This window comes from Scomber scombrus, chromosome 13, assembly GCF_963691925.1.
Source record: "Scomber scombrus chromosome 13, fScoSco1.1, whole genome shotgun sequence".
Lineage (NCBI taxonomy): Eukaryota > Metazoa > Chordata > Actinopteri > Scombriformes > Scombridae > Scomber > Scomber scombrus.
In genome coordinates this window covers 17,467,190-17,495,156 of record NC_084982.1, presented here as the reverse complement: position 1 = coordinate 17,495,156, position 27,967 = coordinate 17,467,190, and the positions used below count along the sequence as shown (strand labels likewise).

At 38.6% G+C, this 27,967-nt stretch overlaps 1 pseudogene; it reads left to right on the top strand.

Moving 5' to 3' along the window:
• Positions 1 to 3,966: 3,966 nt before the first annotated feature.
• Positions 3,967 to 27,967, top strand: part of LOC133992617 (piggyBac transposable element-derived protein 4-like) — a 60,473-nt pseudogene continuing 36,472 nt past the window's right edge.

Here is a 27,967-nt window from a genome sequence, read left to right as displayed (position 1 = left end):
TAGCACTGTTCAAATCATTGCCCAGAGTTGACAGTTGGAGATGTCCTCAAGGAAGTCACTAGACAATGATTTGAAGATTTTCTTTGACAGACTCCACAGTTTGTACCATCCTCAAAAAAAAAGAAAAGAATTGGTCTTGTCATAGGACATGTCATCCGCTGGGTGGCTTCAAGTGAGAGAACTGTCAAAGCTGTTTGGGAGAGCTACAGATTGCTTCAAGTGCATTTTTATAGAGCTGCCAGTGATATTACCCAGGATTCAACAGGAAGCCAACAAAGGACTCCATGATGTTCTCACCTATGTGCCTTTTTTTAAATTTTGAAGTTATGTATGATGCCCTCACGAAACTCAGTGAGCTGTCAAGAATGCTCCAAATGAGAGGCATGATGCTGCCTGAAGCAGACAAGCTGACGGCTTGACAGATTCATGATTCATGAGTCCCTTTTGTACTGACAGTGTACCAGTACAGACCATAATAACATGTATGTAAGTACAAGGGAACAAGATGTGACGTCAGGGAATAAGGGTGTAACAATCAATTTTAAACTAATGGGTACCTATTATAATATTGTACAGGGTACAACACGACTATTACTGAGCAACAAAGCTGGAAGTTTGGGAGAAGATGGGATTCTCTTTATAAATCACATGCTGTTTCATCTGCAGATGATGAAACAGAACTTCACCATTAGAGCTCATCTAACCCCAAGACATGCTGGAGCCTTTTTAAAGTAGGTTATCATGTTTTTGGTGGAGATCATCACTTTTGTTTGTATTTAGTGCATGCAGAATATTTTTGTTATTCTGAGTAAGATTTTATATTTCAGTTTAGGACACGTTTTGTTTATTTCTTCTGTTCTTGTAACGTAACATTTGGTCAACCTTACCAATATGTTGCATTATTCCAAAGTACTGGATCAATTTAGCATTAACCCCTTGTGTTGTATTCTCAGAAATTGATTACATATTTGATCACCACACTGGTGAGGAGGAGAGAGGCCAGGAAACTGACAGTGAGGATGGATTAGAGGAGGAAGTGTCAGAAGATGAAGACGACACAGAATATAATCCAGACCAAGAATTAACTGATGGGGAGGACATTCAGGTCAAAGAATGGGAACTTTTCTTGGTCTTCATCCCCACCTGAGAATCAAGGTAGGCTTTCAGCTGAAAATGTCATCAGGATGACCCCAGGACCTACCAGGTATGCTGTATCCTGAGTTGATGACATCAAATCCTGCTTTGAACTGTTCCTGACTGAGTCCCAGTGTTGTTTTCGTCAACGATGACGATGACGAAATCATTTCGTTGACGCCACTTTTTTTCATGACGATAACGAGACGGTGACGAGATAAATATAGCTCTCTGATGACGAAAACATGACGAGACGTGTGTGAGTTTTCGTTGACGAGACGAGAATGGACGAAAATGTTAGTGGGTGATCTGTCAGACGTTTAAAATGCATGACATTTCTCCTTATTGTGTGTGTCAATTAAAACCTAAAAAGTATCTGCTGCTGCCTACAGTCTATCCTTGTTTGGTCACGCCCACCACCTGCCGTGCAGCGCACAACGTGCTCAACACGTCACACTTTTGTTACTCATCAGACAATGGACCATGATGGCGGCGGCAGTTTCAACACAGGGGCTTGGTGGTCGCAAACGTAGAGACGACATATGGGTGTATTTTAAATATAACACAGCAGATAATAAAACAGAGTGTATTGTGAAGGAAGACGGTGACAAATGTGGCCACAAAGTAGGCGGAAAAAATACGACCAACCTTAAGCGGCACCTTAAGGCTCGCCACAAGAATATTTTTTTATATATTTTTAATACACAATCCTTAGATCCGAAATTTGCCGTTGGGTGGAAACCTTATATGTCTAAAACCATTCCTTTGTTAGGGCCCGAGCGGCGACTGCAAGTCGCCTGGCGAAAGCCCTATTGAAATTTTAATGTTTATTATTAGGGCCTGAGCGGCGACTGCAAGTCGCCTGGCGAAAGCCCTATTGAAATTGTAATGTTTATTATTATTATTTTTATTATTATTGTTATTATTATTATTAGGGCCCGAGCGGCGACTGCAAGTCGCCTGGCGAAAGCCCTATTGAAATTGTAATGTTTATTATTATTATTATTATTATTATTATTATTCTTCCGACATTTCGTGCCCCAATTTCGCCCCTTTCCCAAATGCGAAAATACTTTTGCACGGACGTCCGGCCTCATCCGAAATTCGATATTTTTGGGTGGTCGCACATGGTCGACGCAGAATGGCGGAATAGCGCCCCCTACAAAGTCCAAAAATGCCCATAGGGAATTTTGCTAACTTTGTCCTATGCTCACAAAATTCGGTACACATATGTATTATACCCACATATGCAAAAAAGCCTCTTGACCTCATGACCTCAACCCAACAGGAAGTCGGCCATTTTGGTTTTGATTTTTCCCGCCTAAAATTAACTCCTCCCACAGCATTCGCCCGATCAAGGTCAAATTAGGTACGCAACATCTCCAGACCTAGCTGAGCTTAAGTTGTGCTCTGCGCATCCGTAGGTCAAAGGGCGTGTCTGCCAGGGCTCAACTAACTTTGGCGTGCTCGCCATGTACATACGAGTGGCTCTCACGCCCACATACTTCATCCAATCAGCTTCAAACTTGCTGGACATGATGATGGCTCCGCCCTGAACGTCCCGATATATTAACTTCCCACGTAACTCATAGCACCTCCCGGTGGTAACAGGAAGTGAACTTAAATTCATGAAAAATACATAGTTGACCCCATCAACTTCATTCCACTTCTAAAACATGCAGAACCAGTTGGTGAAGCTACATTATGAACACTGTGAAGCTACGAGTAATGGCGTCCCTGTGGGGGCGTGGCTACCATCAATTCCTCGCCATGAAAATACGTTTGGCTTTTTGATGGCTTTATTGAACACGTAACATCATGAAAATTGATACACAGGTCCAGGGTGGAGACCTCTTCCATCTGATAGGGGTGTCGCTCATGTCGCCCCCTAGTGGAAACAGGAAGTGCCATTTTTTGCATCAACATTGTCCGATTTCCACGAAACTTCACATGTGTGATGAGGGACTGACCCTGAACACACCTGCATGCATCCCATTACTGCCCCCTGGTGGATGAACCATCAACTGTTCATAACTCCCTCATGCTTTGTCCCATTTCCACGAAACTTCACATGTGTGATGAGGGACTGACCCTGAACACACCTGCACGCATCCCATTACTGCCCCCTGGTGGATGAACCATCAAATGCTCATAACTCCCTCTTGCTTTGTCCGATTCACTCCAAACTTTACATGAGTGATGAGGGGCCGCCCCTGAACGCACCACACCACATGTGCTGACTGCCCCCTGGTGGATGAACCATTAACTGCTCATAACTCCTTCATGCTTTGTCCAATTCACTCCAAACTTCACATGACTGATGAGTGGACGCCCTGAACACACCAGACCACACCAGACCATATGTGTAACTACCTGTGACTGCCCCCTACTGGATGAACGAAACATTGCATTTTTGGCCTCCTTCCAGGTTTTTTCTCACTTTCTGCTTCACGCCACAGCCCCGCCATGCCTCAGGCCCCGCGGTGGCATGGGTGAGCGAGGGCCCGCCATCGCCGCTTGCGGCTTTAATTATTGTTATTATTTGTAAAAATAGCATATCTGCAAGCTTACAATGTGTTGAACTTATAGATCTGCTGCTATTTTCACAACTTATGTGTGACACTTCCCAACAGCAATCTCCAATACTTATTGACCTAAATTAATTTGTTAAAAGACTATACTTTTTTTTTTTTTTTTTGACTAAAACTAGACTAAAACCCTTTTGAGTTTTCGTCGACTAAAACTGGACTAAAACTATCACATATAGAAGTGACTAAAATGTGACTAAAACTAATAAGCATTTTAGTCCAAAAGACTAAGACTAAATCTAAGATGCTTGTCAAAAACAACACTGCTGAGTCCATCGAAAACATAGTGGTAAACATGACCAACTTGGAGGGGAAACGGATCTACAAAGACAATTGGAAGGAGGTAACCCAGACAGACATGAACGCGTACATGGGTGTTTTGATTTTGGCTGTGTGTACGGTGTGTACATCCAGAAATGAATCTACCAGCAGTTTATGGGATGCAGAGTCTGGTCGGACAATTTTTTGGGCCACCATGTCACTCCAGAAATTTCACATGTTGTCACGGGTGATTCGCTTTGACAACCGTGATACAAGACCAGGCCGTCGTCAACAAGACAAACTGGCAGCGATCAGAGAGGTTTGGGTGGGGTAGAGCGCCTGCCACTCATCTATAACCCAAGTCCAAACGTCACAGTGGATGAGCGTCTAGTCGCTTTTAGGGGACGCTGCCCTTTCAAACAGTATATGCCAAGAAAGCCGTCTAAATATGGCATAAAGATATGGCAACATGTGATGCCAGGACAAGTTATGCCTGGAACATGCAAGTTTATACTGGGAAATCTGCGGATGGTGTTCCTGAAAAGAACCAAGGGAAGCGTGTGGTTCTAGAGATGACTGCAGGTCTCAAGGGACACAACATAACATGTGATCATTTCTTCACCTCCTACGCTCTTGGTCAGGAGCTGCTCCAAAAAAATTGACCATGGTGGGAACGTTCAGAAGAAACAAGCCTGAGCTGCCTCCCGCCTTACTTGCTACCCAGGACAGGGATCGTTTTTCCTTTCAGATTTGCCTTCACCGATACTCACACTCTTGTGTCCTACTGTCCAAAGAAAAGGAAAAATGTGCTCCTGATGACGACTCTGCACAGGGATGCCGTTGTGAGCACCAGGGAGGGCAAGAAACCCAATGCCATCCTGGATTACAACAGGAACAAAGGCGGAGTTGACAACCTTAATAAGGTATGTTGATTTTTATTTTTCATGTACTTCTTCTCTATCACCAGATTGTTTGAACTGCACTATAAAAGTAAGACTTGGTTTTGTCAGTTCTATCCATTTGAATATGTAAACATGTTTTAGATGATCAGTTAAAACAATGCCTGGATGCATCATGCAAAACATAAGGTATCATTTGTATGTATTCATGATTTTATCTACTTTGTGCACTTTTGCAGGTTACTAGCACATATTATTGTCAGAGGAAGACAGCACGTTGGCCCATGGTGGTGTTTTTCAAGATGTTAGACGTGTCAGCTTACAACGCATTCGTGCTGTGGATGGAGGATAATCCAAGATGGAAGCAGGGGAAATATTTCAAGAGGAGGCTATTCCTGGAGGATTTGGGGAAAGCCATGCTAGCACCCTACATTCAACAACGCCAACACCTTCCCCGAACGCCAGCCTCTGCAGGATTGGTGAGAGAGATACAAGGCGGAGAAGCAAGATCACCTGCTGCAAAGAGAGAGAGGTGACAAAAGGAAGAGGTGCAGTCTGTGTGCGCCAAGAGATGTAAAAACAAGCATAATGTGCCATAAATGCAATGCATATGTGTGCAAGGCACATGCAACAACCTGCACATATTGTCCAAAATGTGCATGAGAAGTTTGAGTTAACCCACTCCACCAAGTTTAGAAGCCTGATTTTGAACAGTTTTCAGAAGTTTTTCTGTTATCAAGCAAAAACACATCTGATAGAGTGATGAATATTGTAATTGTATTGTTCTTGTTAGTTGTTCTTTAATGTATTAAGACATTGATCTTGTAATATTGTGAAATTGTTTTGGGATAATTTTCTTAAAATATTCCGGTCACTTTTGACAGGGAACATGACTGGTGTTACTCTATGTGACTGTATAACATTTTTAAATGGTTTCAAAACAAATGTCCTTGGTAACTTTGACCCAAAGTAAAAAACATTCGCCCCCTGGTGGCCTTTTGATAGCACAGCGCGTGCTCTCACTCGGTAGCGCCCCTCCCCCGTGCAGTGGGCTTATTAGAAGGCAGGGCTGCAGAGAGGAAGAAGGAGGGACCTGACCTACTCATTCAAATTTTCTGGCTAAGCCCACTGTTTTCTCATAACTACATACTGCAGCTTTAAGTCTGTTTAATTAGTTTGATATTATGGATATTAAAACTCTGCTTCAAAATGTGTTAATTATAGGTCACACATATTATTGCATTTGATTTATTTTATATTAACCAGTGTAAGTTAATATTTAGATATGGTTCGATTGCGAGTGTACGGCTTTCTTAATAGATTGAATTATGGAGTATTAAATTAAGGTTTATTGATTTTTTTCTGTATTTATTTGGTAATCAATATTACCAATATTGTGTTCTCACTGTTTCTCAAGATGTGTCAGCAGTGATGACAGAATGAGTGAGTATTCAATTTGCAAGTGAAAATAATCATTTCTGTTTTCTTTGAAAGTCACTTTTTCTCTCCACTCAAAGGAATTAATTAATTAGTTGATGTCATCCCTCAAAAGAGCACCAAGACTCCTCCTTCCCCGAAAACACACCTCTTAGACTATAAGGGATTTTCTTCGGGATATTCTTCTGACTTTTTTGCTTGCTAACCACTGCTGCTTCATCTGTTTTCTGTTTCTTAGATTTATCAGCCTTGATAGCTGTCCATGCAATTTGTGCATTGTCCTTTTTTCTTCTATTGATGAGCTGAAAGATCCAGAAAGAGACTCAACTAAGAAGTAAAATACCGCAAAGATGCGTAAGCCACACCGTTTGCATTTGAAGATATATTAATTCCATAATCTCCTATTTTTATCATGTAGTTAAACTTCTAAGGACTCTTCTGATTACTTTAGAGCTCCATGCATCCAAATATGCAGCCTGTCACTGAATGCACCAAGACTAGGACATATACCTGTTGTGTATGTCCACTACATGTCCTCAGCTAGTCTGAGACTGGATTCATCCTCCTGAGAAATAGTGACCTGCTCTGCACTTCTCATTGCGTTTTTGACTCGTTTTATACCATTCATTCATTCTGTTACCTACTTTTATCTGTGTTTGTCTTACAGCAGAAAGAATGGGAATTGAGTGGGAGTTTCTTCATATTCATTGCCTACTGCTAAACAGACTTCTCCATTGCAGGCCTGACGTCTTCATTGCACCCAAATCAAAACACGTGTATATGTTAATTGAAATGGATTTCCCTCCAATTAAATAAAGTTATGATGCAAATATAAGCATCATCTTCTATAATGTCCTAGAAAATTGTAAATGTTACACTTCAAACACTGAATACAAACACATGCTAAAATACAAAGGGTATCATCAGCAAGTGCACATGCATTAATTTAAAAAAGAGAGATATTCATTGCTGAAGAGGGGAGTGTTTGTATAAACAGACAAATACTTACTCATGCTTGTACATGTTAGCATGTTGCTAACTGTTTCCTGGCACCTTCTATTTCTGCTGGTGGGTTCTAGGTGAAATACTAGAAGAAGTAAAACATGTAAGTATTGTTGAGGCTGTGACATGTGTTTTGGTCCTGGTCCTGTGGTATTTTTGTGCATACCACAGCGGGCCATGATGCAAAGGTTGATGGAGAGATGTGACATGATGAGAGACAGGGCAAGGTGAGGTGTTATTTTGGTGAAAATTAGGTCATTGACATGTCAACAACAAGGTAACTGTCATCTCCTTCCTAGTAAGCTCTACACTGAGCTACATTGCTCATGTCTCATTAATATTTGATAATCTATCTGTCAATCAGCTCTTGAATGGAAGCACTTTCCCTGTGATGTAGAGCTAAATATGTCATAGTGTCAAAAATACTTTCATAGTCAATGAGTCAATGGCAGTGACCTTGCCACAGCAGAGACAGGTGAAACACTGCTTGAATGAGAATGTCCATCACAGGCCTAATTAGTGAAGGGCAGATGACAATTCTGAAGGGGAGTTCACTTTGGTGGATAAATGTACTGAATACTTGGTAATAAAGTTAGGATCTTTTAGGGCTTGCAGGGACAAAGATCACATTCCTAACCATTATTCAAGGTTGCTTCTGTACCAGACTTTGACCTGTGATATACTGTATGATTGTACAGTCAGGCACTGTAATGTATGGCTTGCCTTCACCTTGAAAATACATTATTAACTGAGAAAAGTTAAAATTTGTATATGTAGTTGACCAAGAATTAGGCTGACATGATGAATCTCAATGAAAAAACCTTTATATTGTACATTGTTATTAGTATCATTGGATTGTAAAGGAAATAGGACATGGATAATCATACATATTATAGGCCTTATTAATTAAGTGGTTATGTTTATGATAAAATCTGAATGCATATAATCAATTATCTTACGATTTTTCTCTTTCCAACCTTGTTAGCATTAGAATAAACATTTTGGACATGTAGTTCCCCCTAGATTTCCCTTCTCATTGTCTCACCGCATTTTCTCTGCATAAGCTTCGACCCTTTGAGATTTCAGAGAGATGAGTGGAGTGCCTCACTCTTAAGAAACATAAGCACTACCACAGGAGGTAGGGACTGCCAGGGGGCAGAGACTGACAAGAGAAACAAGCCCCTGCGCTTGTGGGATGAAAGAGAATGGGAGCTAATGAGCAGGTAGTAGGTTTTCCTGCAAATACTGAGCTCACACAAGTTGTGTGTTTTGATTGTGCACCCAAACAACACTGCTTTAGTATAAGGAGTCAGATTCAGTGGTTGACTCGAAAACAAATCTAGTACTTTCGGATTTACACATTAGGCTAGATCTATCAAGACATGAAATGAAGAAGAAAAAATATGTACAGCAAACACTTTGAATTAACTTGTACTACAGCAAAAATTAAATAAAACCATTATCACTAATATTAACTTTGGATTGTATTTGTCTCACAATAAGTTAATAATAACGGCAGACTTATCCCATTTCCACCACTCGCTGTTTTTTCAAAAAATGAAATGATGTTCAACTCCAGCCATATGTCATTCTCTCTTTTGGAAAACAATGAGGTAATAAAACGACTGGAAACATTGGCAGAAGGAAAAATGAAGGGGCTTTGTAATTATGCCTGGAGATTCCAGTCCGCTTGAAGATAATTACACAATTAATCCTCCATCGCTGTCAAGTGAACATTACTCGCCTCTCTCTGTCATTGCATTACACTTCTAAAGCTATGTTCAGACAGAAATTAGCACCACATTAAAAAGAAATGCAGACCTTTCATTCATTCCTACTGAGGCCACTGCATTTGCACAGTGGGGCTGCACAGTGGGTCTGCACAGAAAGTATTGTATGCCGATACAGCCAACAGAGCAGCTGCACACATATAGGCCTATGTCCTACAATATATACACATTGCGAATCCAATGTAAGGCCCCTATTATGCAACAGTACTTAATCGACACCAACATGACAGCTGATCAACTTCCGCAACGCATCAAGACACCAATGTGCAGCATCGCCATCAGATCATCTTCCCTTAGGTCACTGCCCACTTTACAATGCACATAGCCTACCATGTGACACAACATCAAAAACAGCACATACTGCCCAACTGCTCTTAGAGGAAACTTCTAAATAAATTCCAAAATAAAATCAATTTCTATAACAGACATAAACATGCTCCAAAACTGTTATAAATTTACTTCACACAGAGAGAGAGAGAGAGAGAGAGAGAGAGAGAGAGAGAGAGAGAGAGAGAGAGAGAGAGAGAGAGAGATATTAGCCCAACAGTAGCGCCAATCTGGTCCAGAGAAAGTTTAAAAAAAAAAAAAAAAAAAAAAATAGCACTCACCGATGACTTGTAGATTAAATCCATTCTGTCATCCTTCATGATGAAAAAGGCACCCGAAGCAGGTCTGCAATCATATCTTTATCTACCATTCTTGCTGTTAAATCAACCGCCATCACCTTTCCAGAATAGACAGTGCGTCATCACGCACCTGCCCATGGGCCAATCAGCCAAGCTCATTTGAATGATGACGCCCAGGCCAGCACTAGAAACTCTGCTTGACTTAGGGCGTTCTGTAAATAACACATCAAAATTTGATTGGCTGATGATACGGTCACTCAACGTTACACATCCAATAGCAGCGTCCAGCTCGATTAGAGGGCTAGCAATGCAACTACTGCTGGCCCCAGCAGAGGAAAGGAGCTGTGATGCGTTTATAGGACATAGGAGATTTGAGCTCCAAAAAATATAACTATTCGTTTTCTGGATAAAGTTGCATACTGAACAAGTAATTGACTCCAGATACATTTCAGCATGACCTTTTAATTATGGAAAAAATAGAAAAAATACATTTTTGACAGGGCGAGCAGTGCTAGCCTTGCTGCCCCTGACTGCACACCATTGAGTATTACAGAGTTTACCTTGCAATAGTCGAGACAGACAACTAATTGTTGATGGGATTTCCTGGTTCTTTAAACCACTGTCCAATTTTTTTGGAATATGGCAAAATTTCAAATCCCCTAGTTGCACACCATCAGTTGACAGGCAGAGTGAGCTTCCTCAGAGTGAAATGATGAATAGAAAACATGCTTCTTGTTTGTCTTACCTGGAAATAAGCACACTCTCTATAGTAACAACACTATTATGGGTGTTTTCTGATAATTCTTTAGCAGTGTTTTTTTCTGCATTTGGAGGGAGCAACTGTGACCATACATAATTCAGAATGTGCAGGTATTTGATTGAAATTATCTTCATCTAGTAGCTTGTTGATGAACTTGGATAAAACTTCCTGATCCCAGCAGAATGTTCTTTGTAAAATAGGTATCCAAACCCATTGAGTCAAAGCCATATGAACACTGGATACTGTGCATCATGTGTGTTAATTCATCCACCAAGGACTGGTTGTCTTACTTCAACTTGCAAATGAGCTGTTAATGAACTATACTGAAAATTAATAATTAGTATTGATTACACAGCACTTAAATGTTGCATTTTAGCTTATGTTACTATAGCTGACATAATATATACATAATCTTTCTGTTGTACACAAAAATAAATACACCGGAATTCAGAAACAGTAATGTGACATAAACTAGACAATGTTGCATCTATTGGAGACAATTATATTTAGCATAGTTGACTTTCTTGACTTTTTTTTTTTTTAAGGTTGTGTTTGGAGATTTATATGAAAATTCAATAGATTAAAGTTCAAATAAAAGCTTATTGTTTGTACAGTGAAACATGAGGATGATGCAGGAGAACATGATGAAAGATATACCCTGAGGCTTGTGGTGCCATGCTGTGAAATGCAACCTGGTGATGGCATCACAATGCTGGTCACACTCTAAAACTGACAGGATCAACATGCAGCTGCAGGTCATGGGACTCAGGTTCACCTGAGGGTGAAACTGTCAAAATATTGTTACATTTCAGTGTCTCATTAGCATACGTTAAAACTACAGTGCTGGACAAATATGATTGCCAGTGCATTGTCAGTATCTCTTTTGTTCCTGTTTTATGTTCTAGGGGGGATGATTGAACATGATATTGTGATTTAGTGACATCCAAAAACAAGTCATTACACGGTGATTAGCAAAACAATCATCTTAGATTATTCAAAAATTAAACAGCCACTCACTGTGAGAGAGAAAAGCTAAATTGTTAGAATATATTGCATTTGTGTCAAGGTTAAAAGAAAGATGATTCACTAACCTGTTTTTACAAACATCATTATTGAACTCATATGAACATGGTCTATTTTATATTAATGTGAATTCTGATCAAAGTCAAACACAATTAAAAAGCAAATGGTTGCATGTTTGGAGCATACATCTAAGATACATGACTCAATAAGAATAATTTAAGTGCAGGAGTGACACTCCACTCTGAGCCGAAAATTATCCTCATAGACAATTTACACAATGTACAGCCTTAGAAAGTCATACTCTCTACTCTTATTCATATAAGCAGGAAGATTGTTTTAAATAAAGATGATACATCATATTCTCATTTTGATAGCCTTTAGCCACCAGTGGTAGCTGCTTCTTTCTTGGCACTCTCATCTGCAATACACAAAAAATCTCAGCACAGACTCTCTACGTCAGCTCAACAAATTCAGAGTGAGACAACACCTCCTCCACAGCAATAATTTAAAGTATCCTCACATCATCCATCTCGGTCTGGTGCAACAGTTCAGAGAGCAAGACTCACAAAGACTCCAGCAGATTGTCAACAAGTCATCTAAACCCGCTTCCATCACTAAAATTCCTAAACCAAATATGAACAGTGAAAGCAGCACATAAAATTATTTGAGACCTCACTTGTACAGCTCACCTTCTGTTCCAGCCCATCACCTTCTGAGAGGCACTGGACATCATTGCTGACCAGAACAAACCATCTCAAAAACACCTTAGCCTTCTATTGCACTCCAGTCAGTCTGTATGCAACTGTTGTGCTCTGTGTAATTGTGATTTCTGATGTTGGCTATGAAAGTATTTTCTGTGCAATGATGTTGATCAAACTGGGCTGATACACCTTGTAATGGAATCAAATTCACAAGCTTTGTGGGCAGTAATGGGGCAAGAAAGAAATCCTCTTTGATTTGACATGGGTTTTACTTGTTTTTTACTGACTTTAATGGGAATTGTGATTTTAGCTACTACTCCTGAACATGTACCTTTTGTGGCCCTAATTTCCTGAAATTACTAGCTTAAACCAGGGCTCAAGCACAAGCAGGTGTGATCAAATAACTTTTGCTGCATGGTGCAATGTTGAAAAGAGGTGAGAGCATTAGTTGCACATTGTTTGTAAAACGAATATGATATCAGCAGGTGGAGTCAGGGTGACTTCAATAATGTCCAATCATATCAGCTGTTTTAAGAGCAGTAGATATTTTTATAGGGTGTTGGGGGAGCGTCCAGGGTGGCTTCTCTTAAGAAATTGGAGTTGCAGAGCCACAAGGTACAAAAATATAACCTGTAAAACTATAAATACAGTACCCCAAATACTGTATGTTCTTAAGTGCTGAATATACTGTGTCATTAAGCTTTCAATGTAAACAGTTAAGGTGAGATGTCCTGGTAATAATCCTGTTGACAGACCAGACATCTAATAGTAAGTATTGTTTTTTCATTATCCAGGTTTTGAGTAATTTTTCAGGTGTGTAAACTCCACCAATTAAGGCACCCGTTTTATATTAGTGCAATTTCATGCGAACTGAGTAACAAATTTGCACTCCACCGCCTAAGACAAAACTGATACTGTAATGGAGCTCACATAATTCAGATCAGTTATCTTGCTTGGACCAAACATTTTGTTACTTTATAAAAGACTATGTTTTGACATTTCTTAATTACTAAACTGGTTTGGCCATCAGGATCTACATCATCACATTGCAATTTATTAACAAGACACAATCCTGCAAGACAGATAACAGTTCTCTATTTTTGACCACAGTCATTTAATTTAATGAGCACTCAAACACATTAACTTTCAATACCAGCTTTGAATTTTTTTATGCTTCATACAAAAATAAAGATAAAACCCACCTCGTTTAAGCCAATTGCTAGTCAGCAATGTCATCTCCTTGTGCACCGTGACTTGTATGTCTTGCAGAAAAAGAAAACTGCTGTTAATATGAGTTAGGCCAGTAAAGGGTGATGTACATCGATCATACTATTGTAACAGTTGAAATAATATCATTCCCACCTAAATGGGCTTGTTGTCATAAGGAAAGATAACCAATCCAATTATTCTCCTTTAATCTGAAAACATAACTTGATTGATTACCACTCTCCATAACCATCTCTCACTTTTTCATGCCAAAGTAAAACACAAGTAATGACTAACATTAACATTGCAGCCCACAGCATGAATAAGTACAAGTTCCTTGGATTTTTTTTTCCAACTGAAAAACTGAAAGTAGATACACTAAAAATAAAAAGGGAAGATGTAAATGCAGCCTATGAATTAATAACTTCATTATAAATTACATTAATGAGACATCAATGAGAGGTACCGTCAGTAGTAGACACATTCCCAGGGCACACTCCTTTTATAAATGAACTACTGTGTTGATGATTGTGCAAAATGGCCTGTGAGTTATTTTGTTGAGCACATAGAAAGTTATCTTGCTCTGAGCAGCCATTTCCAAAGTCTCTTCCATGTTTTTCTTTATCTTGACTACATTGTATTGTATCTTTCCTTTACTTTGTAGCAATGATTAAGCTCTTTGGGACTGTACCTTAATATGAAGCATTGTGGATTTTGTCCTCTTTTGACTGTTTAAATGAGAGGGTTAATGTACACTGGCATAATGACATAACGGTAACTGAATGCAGCGCTCTCTGTGGACTCGGACACGGATCAGCACGTGTCTATGAGTCCCTGTCAGGCTATTAGCTGAGCTTCTGCTCATGGCCAGTTGTTGATGTCTGGGGGGCATTTAGAGAGACTCTACCCTTGTTTATGTACTCATGTCAAAGTCATTTAGACCTTTTGATGATGAATAGATGGAGTGATTCAAAGGCCCACTATGTCAATAAAAAGTTGTCAGGTGGAAAGAGATGGAAATCCCAGATATTTAAAATTTCAATATATGTTTTTAAAGAAACCCTATCTTCCCAAACATTTTAAGATAATTGTAGAGGATTTTATGATCTGGTACTTCATTGGATACAGAAACAGATCTGTGTACGTAGTCATAAACATTAAATTCATTGGGTGTACAATAAGTTCACCATTACTAAACCATTCCCCAACAAAGGCTGTGTTAGCTTTCATTTGGCACTATTATATTTCCAGTGACGCTTATATTTTGCACTTGTGTGCACCATATCAGCTTGGCTGAGAATGGCATAGCTTAATCAGGTGCTATTTTTTATTAAAATATTTATTCATAGCAAACAATGTTTGTGAAAATGAATTAATTGTACTTTAAAAGTGATTTTCCACCTTTAAAAATGTAATATAAAATATTGTTTTTTTAATGGTCTCTGATGTGACAGACTATAGATTATTATCAATAAAATGATGTACCATAATTTAATGCCATGAATTGTATCTTCATTTTTCTTTTATTCTTTGCAAAACTCATATACAGCAGAAACATTCCAGAGGCCTCTGTAATGAGGGCAGGCCCTTAGTGACCACCTCTATATGCACTTTGTGACAGTCCCTAAAGGCTACAGTTTCCAGTGAATATTTTCGAGCACAGCATAGAGTTGAGTTCAACTAAAGCTGCTGACCTCAGCTCTCTAACCTTCCCCATTAGCAGCCCAGATATCTCTTTGCATTTACCATGCAGGAGCTAGCTCCAGGGTTGTTGCATAAATTTAGCAATGGTGGATGTTTGTTCTAATTAGATTTATGGGTAGGAAATATTTGGAGAAACAAGACAGCACTGTTTTATTATTAATCTTGGAATCAGGTCAGATGAAATGAGCAGCAATGAATTGCACTTTGATATGTATGAGCTATGAAAGCGACACAAGGTACCGAGCTATAAAAACTGGGGTATACATTTTTCAGGATGAATACAAATTCCAGGACAAACCATATAGAACTGATTTCCGACCACAAACCCATGGCATGTTCAGTCAAATGAACAATATCAAAATGGTGAGGAAAAGTCCTAGAAATACCCATTATTCAACATAGACTTTATTAGTGAGTATTTGACACCACAGTGCATTCTTTTTTTCATTTTTAATCACATTTAATCACAGACTCCTGTCAATACTTTGTCATGAGGATGTTTTACTCATTTTAACATCTTAACAGCTGTATAGGAAATGTGCAAGCTTTCAAAAATTCCAACATTTTTTTTTTAATCTACTGTCTGTCTTGTTGTAAATTCTTGGTAAAATCGGACATCCTGACAGCCAGTGAACACACTATAAAAGCCTGTCACGCTCTGTTGCTTTGTATGATGCTGCAGTGAAGATAAAAAGACAAAAAGATCAACAGTAGATGGTTCAAACTCAGTCAGAGTCATCTTACTCTTTCTTGTCTTTCACAATCTTATAGAATTCACTGTAATTAAACATAAAGTTTATAGTTAATTGGCTTCATGATTGAATTTAGAATGAAGAAATGAGATGGGAAGTTATAATGCACTGAACCGACGTCAGCTTATAAATCATAATATTCATAATGAAACATTTCATCTGTGTATTTTAAGTAGAACCACCAGAGCAATCAATCATCAACACCAATCAAGCTTAACATCTAAAAAAAAAAGCACTCTGTACTGCATATTATCAGCAAAAAAATACACACTGTTAGAATTACCCTTAGCATGAATAACATTAATAATGTTTGGAATTAAAGCCTCCTTCATTACAGTACTCACTCTGCTATTGTAATCAGCAAAAGTTATCATAGCTCAGAAAGCATTTTCATAAATAATTCATTAAAAAATGTTGTATAACGTCTAATTTTTTAATACTATGTTTGGCAGTTTTGCCATATAAATCCATACAGTGCGGTTTGCTGTGGTAGATTGAAATAGAATTACAAGAGTCCCACCTGGCCGTTGTGAGACTCAGTGGAGTCAGCTAATTGAAAAAGCCAAACACTCCAATTGAGTCTTTCAATGTGACCTCGTACAGTCCATGGCACATCCATTTAGATTCCATCTGCTCTGAGTTAAGGATGTGCACATTCTCATTTCTGTCCCGGCTGCTCCCAGCAAAACAACCACCGTTGTTCAGAATCACATAAGCGCTGCCAACTGCCTGCTTGTGATGGGAACAGCTGCCAGGGAGTTGCAGGTGGAATCATAGAGTTTTAAAAATCAGAGCAACAATGATCTTTAACATGCATCATTTTACACAGTACAGAGGAATATTCATCAAAGTTCATTTATATAAAATTAAGCAATTTTAATTTATTCTGTTAGTATCCAGAACTAAGAAAGTGCCAAAAAAAGAAAAGAAAAAAAACAACAACATTGAAAATCAGTAAAGATGCACCCTGGCACACTGATTACAAACTGTTAAATGACTTAAATAACTCATAAGAATGCTGGTCTTCAAGGTCTTTTCAAACTGGCTCATTGCCATTTGTATGCTGCTAGGTTTCCACTGAGGTCTTAAAAGTTGGTTTAAACTTATGCCAGGTGTTGATGGAAAAAAAACTGATTGTGTATATAAAAGTAATATTTTCACCAAAAGTAAAATTCTGCTCATCCAACAAAAATGTCCTTGACGAAGGGAACAGTGATGTACTGCAACTGCATTAAAAATTCATGCTAATTATGTTGTACAGAACTTTGGTTGACAATCTTTATCAGAGATGTGACTTGTGCTAGGTCAACACAGCAGCCAACCATCTATTTGACACAAGTGATTATATCTCAAACCAACTGAGTGTCACGCTCTTGACTTTATTGCTAGAATTTGGTTTCTTCCTCCTGGAGCCGAGTGCACAAAGCCTTATTAGCATTACAGTATGAATTATGAATGACCACAGAGCTCTATAAAAAGGCTTATGTTATTCGTGTACTGTATTATTAAACAGAAAACTGTTTGGCATGCCGAGCCTGAGCCAGCGAGTTGCTGATTGTTTGATGTCTCACCATTATCTTGGATACCATACTATACGTAAAACTTTTCTGAAACACTTCCTGAATCTCTATTGATGCCAGTTCATCAAAAGAAGAAATCAGACACACACATCATATGGCTCATTTATCTGTGCGATGGTTTTAAGTATGGCTGAACATCGATAGCTTGAAAACAACACAAATTAGGTTTGTAGAACACCAAATGTCAAATGTACAGGGTGTGTTTGCTCATTTTAGATAAATTCTACCCAAATACAAAGTTTAAAACAAAATTACTTTTAAAGGTGTATAGCACAGTGCTGTTTGACATTTTGTGTGTCTCCTACCATTGAGAAAAACAGAATCCCTGCAGGCCTATCCATGAACAAGTTCCAGAGCCAGCACTTTAGTTTATTAGTTGCGTCCTGCTGAGCAGACTTAAGGCAGATAGCCCAATTAAGGACGTTTGCTACTTTCCCTCCCTCAGTACTGAATCATCGGAGCGTCTTTCCTTATCTACGCCAACAGAAAAGGCATGTTCATTCTTAAACTGCTCTTAAATGCACACATTTTAATTAGTTTTTATTTTAGTAGAAGAAGGCAAAGGACAAAGAGCAACTTTGCATCTGAAGACCTTCACAGAGCCTAGTGTTACTTTTAGAAACAGTTACCTGAGTCAACTGAGATACATACTCACATATGTTAAGACATTCAGATAAAAAAAAGAGAGAGAATTTTTTTTTCTTTTCTATGCTTCGTATAAACAGTTCCTCTCCATGCTTGTCTCGGCAATTAGGCTAAAAGGCACTTGGGGAATTTATAGCTGCTATATGCCCAGATTTTTTCAGGTTAGCTTTGATATATCAGTGTCTTTATATATATATATATATCTGAAGACTCTTGGGAAAGCCTTGATGATGTGCAGAGTGTCTGAACAACAAATGAAGCCGTCATTATACAGAAGCAGAGTGTGTGATGTTGCACAGAGTGAGAAAATAGAGACAGAAAGTGGGCTGGAGTTGTCATTCCATGTGCCACGCTGTAGTTCAAAGTCCACACCCCTACTCATACACACACAAGTCTGAGAAGCCACCCACTTACTCATTTTCTAATAGGGAGCAGGGAGGGTGAATGCCTCTTTGTCACATCACTGTCTCCAGAGCAGGGATGCCTCTCCCCTCACAGTCTCCCCACTCCCCAACAGGAGTGGGTGGCCAGAATAACCATACAAGCTCAATGTCATCTATGTAGCTCTTACACTAAATGATGACATTTGTGGAAATGTATAACAGACCACATGCTGAACATTAACATACAAAAAAGTTTAAACCAATTTCTGAGAATCAAGTTCACTATTGTTCACTTTTGTGAGACCATGATAATGCAAAGATCAAAAGAAAGAGAGCAGTATTCCATTAAGTTGTTTGAAAATTAAAGGATAGTCAAAGACAGTTTGGCTTGTGTTATTAAGCATAATGCATCGACAAGTAACTGCACAGAGCAGGGGTGCTATTTTTACTGCACATGCAATCCACCTCAAGGATCCAGGAAATAACAAAATGAATGCAGTTCTTTTATAAATTATGGTTAGCTTACAATGGCTGTTAGGAGGCATGGCAATGTATACAAATGACACTGAACCAGGGTCAGGGTATTTATTTTATGTTTATGATGCATTGCCCTGTCAGCAGTTTTATTTATGGCATTAAAATAACAATGGAAACCTAATGTTACACGACAGACATTACTCAGGCAAAGGAATGAAATTCCACAGAAATGGGGGGAAAAAAACAGCATAATCACTACCAAACGATAAAAATCCCTAATTACTTAAAACGAGACGCTAAATTACCCCACGCTGAACAAAGACAATCTCTCTAGGGGGTAGAAATACATACACGGATATCCTCATCATGTTTGGTGCATCACAGATAATGATGATTCTCTATTGTGTCATACTTCGCAAATGCCACAGGGTTATGAAGGTGGCAGCTGCACCAAAGCTGTGGAAGAGCATATACTAATTGTGCTCCATTTTTGAGAAGGGCAGGATCAGATGATAGCACAGTCTGAGCAACGATAAATGCATTCAGCAGTAGTGGGTGCAGTCAGGCTTTTATGTATTGCAGTGAGCAAGATTGTCTAAGGCAAAAACGCATTCTGCACTAAGAAATACTGTGCTATGGATGTGTATGTGCTTTAGAGTCTTCAAGGTGCGATATTTGGCACCTCACTTCCAGTGCACCCAGTAGCTTACTGAGCATCAATTCATTTCTTATGAGAAGAAAGAATGACATGCCAATACTGTGTGTATTATACAGGGAATGTAAATGTGAATGCTGTTAGAATAAAGGAGATGGAATTAACTTAACTGGAATACTGTTGTATTACTTGCAGGAAAGCAAGGTGGCCCTGTTTGTTTGTACTATAAGCTCTGTGTGAAGTGTCAGATATTGAAGTGAAGGTATGAATAACCATTTTGAACATATCTCAATATGAAAAAGGGACCTGCCATTAGATTCTATAATTATATAATAATTAAAGTTGGGATCAACTACCAATATTTGTAATTATATGGTTGACTTAATGAGATAAAAATCCTAAATTTGGTGTGAATATTGAAGCCTAAAAATAAGAATCCATCTTCACAGAGTTTGACTGAAAACATTTATTTGATTTGTGTACATCAGCTAGACAGTGCTGGAATGAATATAGCATGTAAGGTATAATTTCATCTTTATATTAAGTCTTAAATCTTGTTTTGGTCAACAGAGAGTCATAATTGTTTATGGAAACAGGAAGGAAGAGAAGCAGTCCAAGACATTGACAAATATCTTACCAATCTCCAGTAAGAATGCAACAGTAAATGGTTAAAAGTTAAACTAAGCATACGCCACTACTCACATTCATCAGCGAGTCATTAGCTAGGGGGTCAGTCTTGTGTCATGTGGCAGTATTGGTCTAAAGGTTAGAGAAGCAAGCTTGTGACTGGAAAGCTGTTAGACTGGTTGGATAAATCTGGGTGGGGAAATTGAAAGAAACAATGCTTGCTCCACCCTTATTACCATCACTGAGTTGCCCTTAAGCACTTGATCCCAACTGCTTCAGTAAAAGTGCTCAGTGCTGATCAGATATTGGTTGTATGAACAGTAACTTCATGAATGTGATCAGGGCATTCCTGCAAAACAGATGCTTCCTCTCAGTGAGACCTCCCTGAATAAATGTGTTTAAATATATATTGTGACAGAAACCAAGTGAAAACTTCTAATACACAAACATTATCAGGGATGAGGACCACACTTCTAGTCACACACAGTTATTAAAATAATCTATGACATATCCAATAGTTAGCAAAGAAATAATCAAAACTGAGGGTTGCTCATGGTAAGGACAGAAATGATTGGATACATTATGTAATTACTTCAGCCTTCTAAGAAAAAGAGGTACAGTAGGCAGAAATACCAGATGAGAGCAGTAGTTGATTAAATTATCAGTAGTTTTATGTAAACTATTGATTAGGATGATTGGCAGCAACAAGCTATTACATTATGAGCCAAATAAAGAAAATGACAAATCAATGCAGCTTTCATTTGTCATTTAGTGCATACGGTGCTATCACAAAGACATTTCACTTATCTATAATCAATAGTTATAAATGCAGTGTGATGACTGACTCACACACCTTGCTTCCTATCCTGGGCCTCCTTTCCTGATAGTGATCAATCTTAGAAGTTAAGAATGCTTTTCTATGAACGCTCTTAAATTTCCATGTCTTTTCTAAAGCAGTTCTTACAAGCAAGTTTTATATTTGAAACCCAGTTTTCACTATGAAAATGAAGCTTCCTGTGCAGTAAAGAGTCTACTCTCTCTAATTCATTGGCTTCCACTCAAGAAGCTGGTTTAAGAAAGTGAACTTTGACTTTTTTTTGCTGCTGCTTGAGGCAGACGCTGCTCTAAAAAATCATATTAAAACTAAGCAGTAAAGGTTCCTATAAGTTTAGCAAATATGTCATTCTTTCTCTCATCATTTTATTATTGCAGTATGTAATTGTGAGACAAACAACATACACACCATGAATAGAAAGAAAAGAGAAGATACAGAAATGGAAAATATACTACTGGGGAAGTGGCACTTCACCCAGTAGAGATGAGTATATTATGAAACTGGCAAATCAATTGTTGAACTGACGTTGCATGTGTTGGTTGGTTTAGTTTTACTTTCTAATTTAAACATCGCATCACTTACTTTACTTTAAATGTCAGAGCATCAGTGTTCATGAAAAAAGTATAGACTTAAAATATGCAAAAACAATGAGAGCTTAAATAAAACATAGTTTTTTGATTCGTCCTGCTTAGATGCTCTTAGCCTTACAATCATTCAAAATTGACTCCAGTTATGGTTACATCTTTGCCTTAAGATGCTTTTAGAAAACAAAGCCCTTTTCTGTACACAGACTGTAAAAACATTGATGTAGTCAGTTTGAAGTCAGCTCGATATGGCAACCACTCAGTCTTGGAGCCAATATTTCCCAGTGGCCATTCATGGAATTGCAGCATAAATCAGCCTCAACACCATCTCATTGTCTTTATAATGCTGTAGTTCATTAAGCTTTGCACCTTAAACAACAGTACATACCTCCACTCATCCAGATGTGCTTTGCACTATTGGCTCCTTCCATGTCCCCACACCTTACCTTAGTTTTCCTTATAAACTTAACTTTGGCATTTGAGCCTTTGTATGTGTGTGGTCTCCTCTCTTTCCAGAGCCACGTTTGCAACAGCAGCTATAAGAAAGTCAGAGTTTTCCATATCACACCCAAACAGGCAAGTTGGAAGGAATGACAATGACATTTGGAGTGCAACTTTTGGATCATATCACTGCAGATCCCTTCCATCAGGATGCATGTTGCTCAACATCACAGACAGCTGAGGGGGTCTGCATTGAGGAAAAGCTGCTCATAAGTTTCTTGACCTGCCGGATTTTACTCACGAGATCTTCAGGTGGCAGGAGGACTCATGAGCTTTGGAAGGGATTTTTGACTTAGCCTTCTAAACGTTTCCCCTATCCATCCCAGTGCACCAATGTTGTGACATCCATGGAGAGCAATCATTTTTCACAGGCAAGTGAATTAAGTCACTTGTTGAAATGTATCATTTAAAGGAGGCTTGCAGTGAGTGAATTGTATTTGGTCTAATAAGAAATGAGTATTGGTGATGCACATGGTGTATGTATTTTATGAGAATAGTACAGAGAAGCATGACTTTTAATATGTCCGGCCCATATGTAATCTTGGCAATACTGTCACATATACTCACCCTCCTTCGTTCAATCTGTGTCTGTTTATTTTTTCAAAGCCTCTCTTCTCTTCAGTGATTCTGTGTGATTTCACCACTGCCTGCTGTGGCTTGCATGCAGTCCTCCCTGGTAGTTCTGATCACCAGACTTTAATCCAAACTTGCCTTTGATGTTCCCAGACAGTTCGGAACCTGCCTCGAAATGAGTAGAACAAACAGCTAAATCAGATGACGTGTGTCTCTGAGGATCTTCAAGGCTACCGAGGAAATGTCACTGCAGTTTAAATTACGCATGATCTGATAAATTGAGCTGCTTTCTTGACATTTCTGCCATCTCTTATTTTGTTTTGTCGGGGTTTTTTCCCCCCACAAAAATGGCAACTAATTTTCAGGCGATACGTTTAGCACACTCATAACAATGTTTTTCGAGATTGTACACATTTCTTGTTTTTTTGTGAAAGCAATCTAGCTCCATCTATTTGCAACCAGTCGGAATACATCAATGATTGAATTTATCTCCTCCAACATAAGTCTCAGCCACCTCAGTTACATCCTGTGAAAGGCACATTTCTACAAAAGAAACTGTAAGGCAGTGTTTTCTCTCTTGGAGAGATGTTTTGCCTTGAGGCTGTTTTCACTGAGAGTTCAACATATTGGTGCAAAAGTCAAACTAGGTGTGGTCCAGAAAAAGCAGTATGAGTCCACCTCAAAATAGCAGTCTGTGGTTCACTTTCACTGAGAGCTGGTGCAATCCGCTTGAATGTCCACCAAATGTACCAAACGATTGGTTCATGTCTAATTGCCATCATCTGTCGTTATGCACAATATCAATACTAATTTATACCAATTTATGCATCACAGTAATAAATTATTAAAACATTAAAAAATGTGTGAGACAAAACAGTACACACCTTCATTGTCTTAATTAAAAGCATTGACATGAGTAGCATCTATACTTGTCAATATGTGCATGAACTGTAAATTCACCAGATGTGATGCCTGCTCCTTGTATTGTGCAGTTGATCCATTAGTTGGAAAAATGATCATGTGTGAAGCTAAACCTGCAGTCATGATCCTGCTACTAAAAGTTTCAAGAAACAAATGTGTCCAGACTTAAGTGTCTGAAAATGAGTTAGTAGGACATCCAAAGAAATGTATTGTTAATAAGAAGTTTAACATGACACAAAATATACTTTTAATAATAATAATGCTTTGTGTCTATACTGTATTATTACTTTCCATTACTTTCCATTGCAGAAACCTTTGTTGTTTAAATATACAGGGGCTGGAAAGTGAAATATAAAAGCCAAAAGTAATCACAGACACTGGCATTGTTCAACAGACCTGTGAATCCCAAATTATTTTAATTCAGGCCTTTGGGTCAGCAACATCCAGGCTTTTGATTGACATTCTATTTGAAATCAGAAAGAATGATATATAATGATTATTAATGATTATCATTATAATTATGATAATTTAAAAAAACAATGGGGTGGAATATTGATGCTTTTGATTAGACTTTGAGGAACTTCCCATTGATTTGAAAGGAAAAGCCAAAGAGAAAAATTGTGGTCGGACTTTAAGCAGTTTTATCACCTGCAACACATAACAGCAACCTGTGGGTTGATCATTTCCTTTAGTTTGTATGAAGTAGCACATGCCTCCATCTATCACCTATTGTTCAGTAGTGACTCATCGCAGCTTCTTCAGGCTCCTGGCAGCAGCAGAAAATCTGAGCTGATGTAGCCAGCCACTCATTATCCTGTGATTACAAGCCCAAGGAAAGAAAAAAAATCACCCCTACCACAGTGCCGAGACACACAAATACACACAAGTACACACACTGTCATAATTGCCAGTGGTGGGGAAGACATTGTATGCAGTGAAACACATCCATGCCTGACATCAGCAGTAACACTTCTCCCTACCCTTGAGCATTGTCTATTTCTGAGCTCCTCTAAAAAACTATTGTGAGCATGTTTGTGGTGAATGTTGTTTACATTCTGAAATGTTGATCAGTCCATCAGTATAAGGTGATGGCTCATCTCTTCTGGCTGTCTTCATGTTTTGATATGCACGGGATATACTAATGATAACAACGATGATGATGATGATAAGTGTGTGGTTTCATCTGTAACTCCCACTAATCCTAAATGCAATTTTAAAGTGATTATATGTTGCCAGGTTAGAACACAGTGCACAGCAATTTTCCCGATCTGCTGAGATGTATTTTTCTTAATGTGACTGCTACCTTACACAGGTACTTCAAACCACACAGGAGGACCTAATGGCATTTGCATGGAAAATGAAAACACAGTTCTTACCTAGGAGCAAACATTTATAGTAGACTGCACAACATCCATTTATGAAAAGTGAATGGTTGTCTGTCAATTACCCTTACCAATTTTAGGGATTTTGTCAGAAAGAAACAAGACATCTTAGTCTGGACCTATCTCAGAGACAGAGAAAGTCTAACGAATGACATTCCCAATATAAGTGAGGCTCGTTGGCCCGTGGAGCAACATTGTAAATAGGCTGTTTGGGGCCTTGAGCGTGATGGAGATGATTTACCAGGTTTGACAAGTGTTTTTTGAGGGGTATTTCCTTTAAAATTGGTTTCTATTCATGACACCATTATGATCAAGACAGTATTTCCCTGAAGACGTCAAAGGTCTTTTTGACATTCTGAAGAGTATTGTCCTATTTTTTGGGAAAACAATGCTTTTGCTGCACCAAGGATGCTGTATCTGTCTATATTTAAACATACAAATACAACTTTGTCTCCTAGAAATTACATGTATGTTCTACTAAACTGCAAGGAATACAATGCTGGCCGAACCATGTTTTCTGTCAACGTAAGTATTAAATGTTTAACTTAGTTGCAAAAATGTTGATACTGAACAGGAGTTTGTTTATAGCTTATCTGTAAAAAAAATCTAAATCTTGTATTTTTTATTGGAACAGTGCTACCTTTTTTACAAGCAAGTGGGTACCGTTGAGTTTTACATTATGATGTCTTTCCATGGTAATATAGTAAAGCTTGGAATCACTATTATCATGTTTATTGCATGTGGTGGGTGTGAGGAATAAAAATATAGGTTTTCCTGAATCAAACTGCCCACATCACAATGTCAACATATGAGTAATGTGAGGAAATAACACAGCTGGCCATCACTGTGCTATAGCAAAACACAGGTGTGACCTGAGTTGACTGTTCCGACAGCTTGTGTCTGTGAGATAAAACCTCTGCCAAAGAAGAATGGCACCATTTACAAAGGACACACATTTGGGCACGAGCACACACATAAAAAGGGGTAATGGTCAGGGTCTGCCCTCTTGTTACTGACAAAATTGAGGTGCTAGGGTCAGCATGGGGTGACAGCTACCTGATAGGAGACATCACCCCAACTCTTGAAATATGTTAAGAGAATACAAATGTGATATAGTCTTGGATCTACAGTACATAGAAGTTTTGAAAGGAAATTCTACTCTTTCTTACTGGTTAACAAAGAGCTGTTGGTGTCTCTGGTGTTTTTGGTGACTGTCAGTGACCTCAAAAGTGCTGGGAAATTAGCCTCTGAGTGTTTTGCAGGAGCAATTTAAAAAAATGATACAACATAATAAGGAAGGCAGAGATGTCAATTACTCCATCGTCAAAGTATAATTATGTAAATGCAATGCAGCAATAAAAGAAGTGTTTGAAATAAGAGGCAAAAACAATAAGTTATAAATAACAAAATATGTCATTTGTCCATACTCTGTTGAACACATTGTGCTTATTGTCATTACAATTATAACCACTGTTTAAGGTTACAGAACGACCATGATAATAATGAAAAGAAACCCACTGTCGGCAGGAAACAGGAAACAAACTGCAGTCCCCTATGTTTAAGTCTGACATTTTTATATTTTCATATACAAAAGTTATTTCTAAAAGACTAAGTTTAAAAGGTAGCACAATTTATTTTTACTGCAATGTAGCATGATGATAATTTATCATTGTATTTAATAGAGTATTTGATTAACATCAAGAAGTACAGGATTTATGGCATTTAGTTTTATGACTCGCAATTTCAAGACAGCTACTTGCATTCTCACCTGCCCAATGATGAATGAAAGAGTTGTATTTTTACATTGTATCATATTTATCATTAAATCTTCGTGTAGTATAATGTCAATTACAGGACTCTGTGCCTTAAAGGATGTAGCTGCTGCAGCAGTTTCTACTGGGTAGTCAGTGGAGTCAATTAATTGAGCTTGAGCCATCAGAGGTTGCATTATGCACATTTGATGATAATTAAAAGCCTATATCAAGAGTCAAAAAGAGTAGTTTTATGCTTCAGGATCTTCAGGGTTTTTTTCTTATTTTCATGCATCTAAATGTTCAACTAAATCCCCTACTACTGTAAGGCACAGGCTTTCAGTCTCAGTCTCTTCATTAATCATTGAGGGGAGGCAATTTGCTCGCACCTGTCCCAAGCATGAGGCTATTAAGGTCCTCAGTGAAAGAGGAGCCATGGACCTAATGGTTGAGGAGTAAATGCTCTTTTGCTAAATATTGCTTTCTTTGGACTGTTTGATGATTGAGCCCAGCTTCAAGGCAATTTTCTTCCAGATGAGTGGACACGCACGCAGTCAGCCTTACGAACATGGTATCCTCAGGTGAAGTATTTGCTTAGTCAAGTCACAAAGACTGTGATTGATGCTTGTTTCGCTTCCTTTCCATTGTTTCAAAGTATGTATTGGAAATACCCTCATGATGCATGATTGCACTTCTGTTCACCCAAATCAAGATAGAATATTAGCAGAGCCATGTTTTGGTTAATGCAGTGTAGTACCTCATTTCACCAAATCCTCCAGGTGGCAGTTCTTATAAAACAAAGCTCAGTATGCCATCTGTATTTACCCAGCCACCTCACTGCAGTCTCCCCACACATTTCATGCAGCATGCCAAGTTCTAGGTAATGCATTCAGGATTATGGCACTGTGATGCCAACTCTCTGAGGACTGTCCAGAGTGTTTTTCCACTGGTCAGAGCATAGGCAGCTTTCTGCTCTCTACAGTCCCACAGTGCCACACTTTCGTTTTCCTTCACTGTCTGAGCTTTGAGCCTTTTAGTAGTGATCATAATGGCAGGAACTACAGCAGAGCCCAATAGACATTCTCGAGATAACCTCCCACGACGATCCAGTGGTCAAATCATATAAAAGGGCTCCCCTCCCGAGAGACCAAGTTGAGTGTGAAGCTGCTC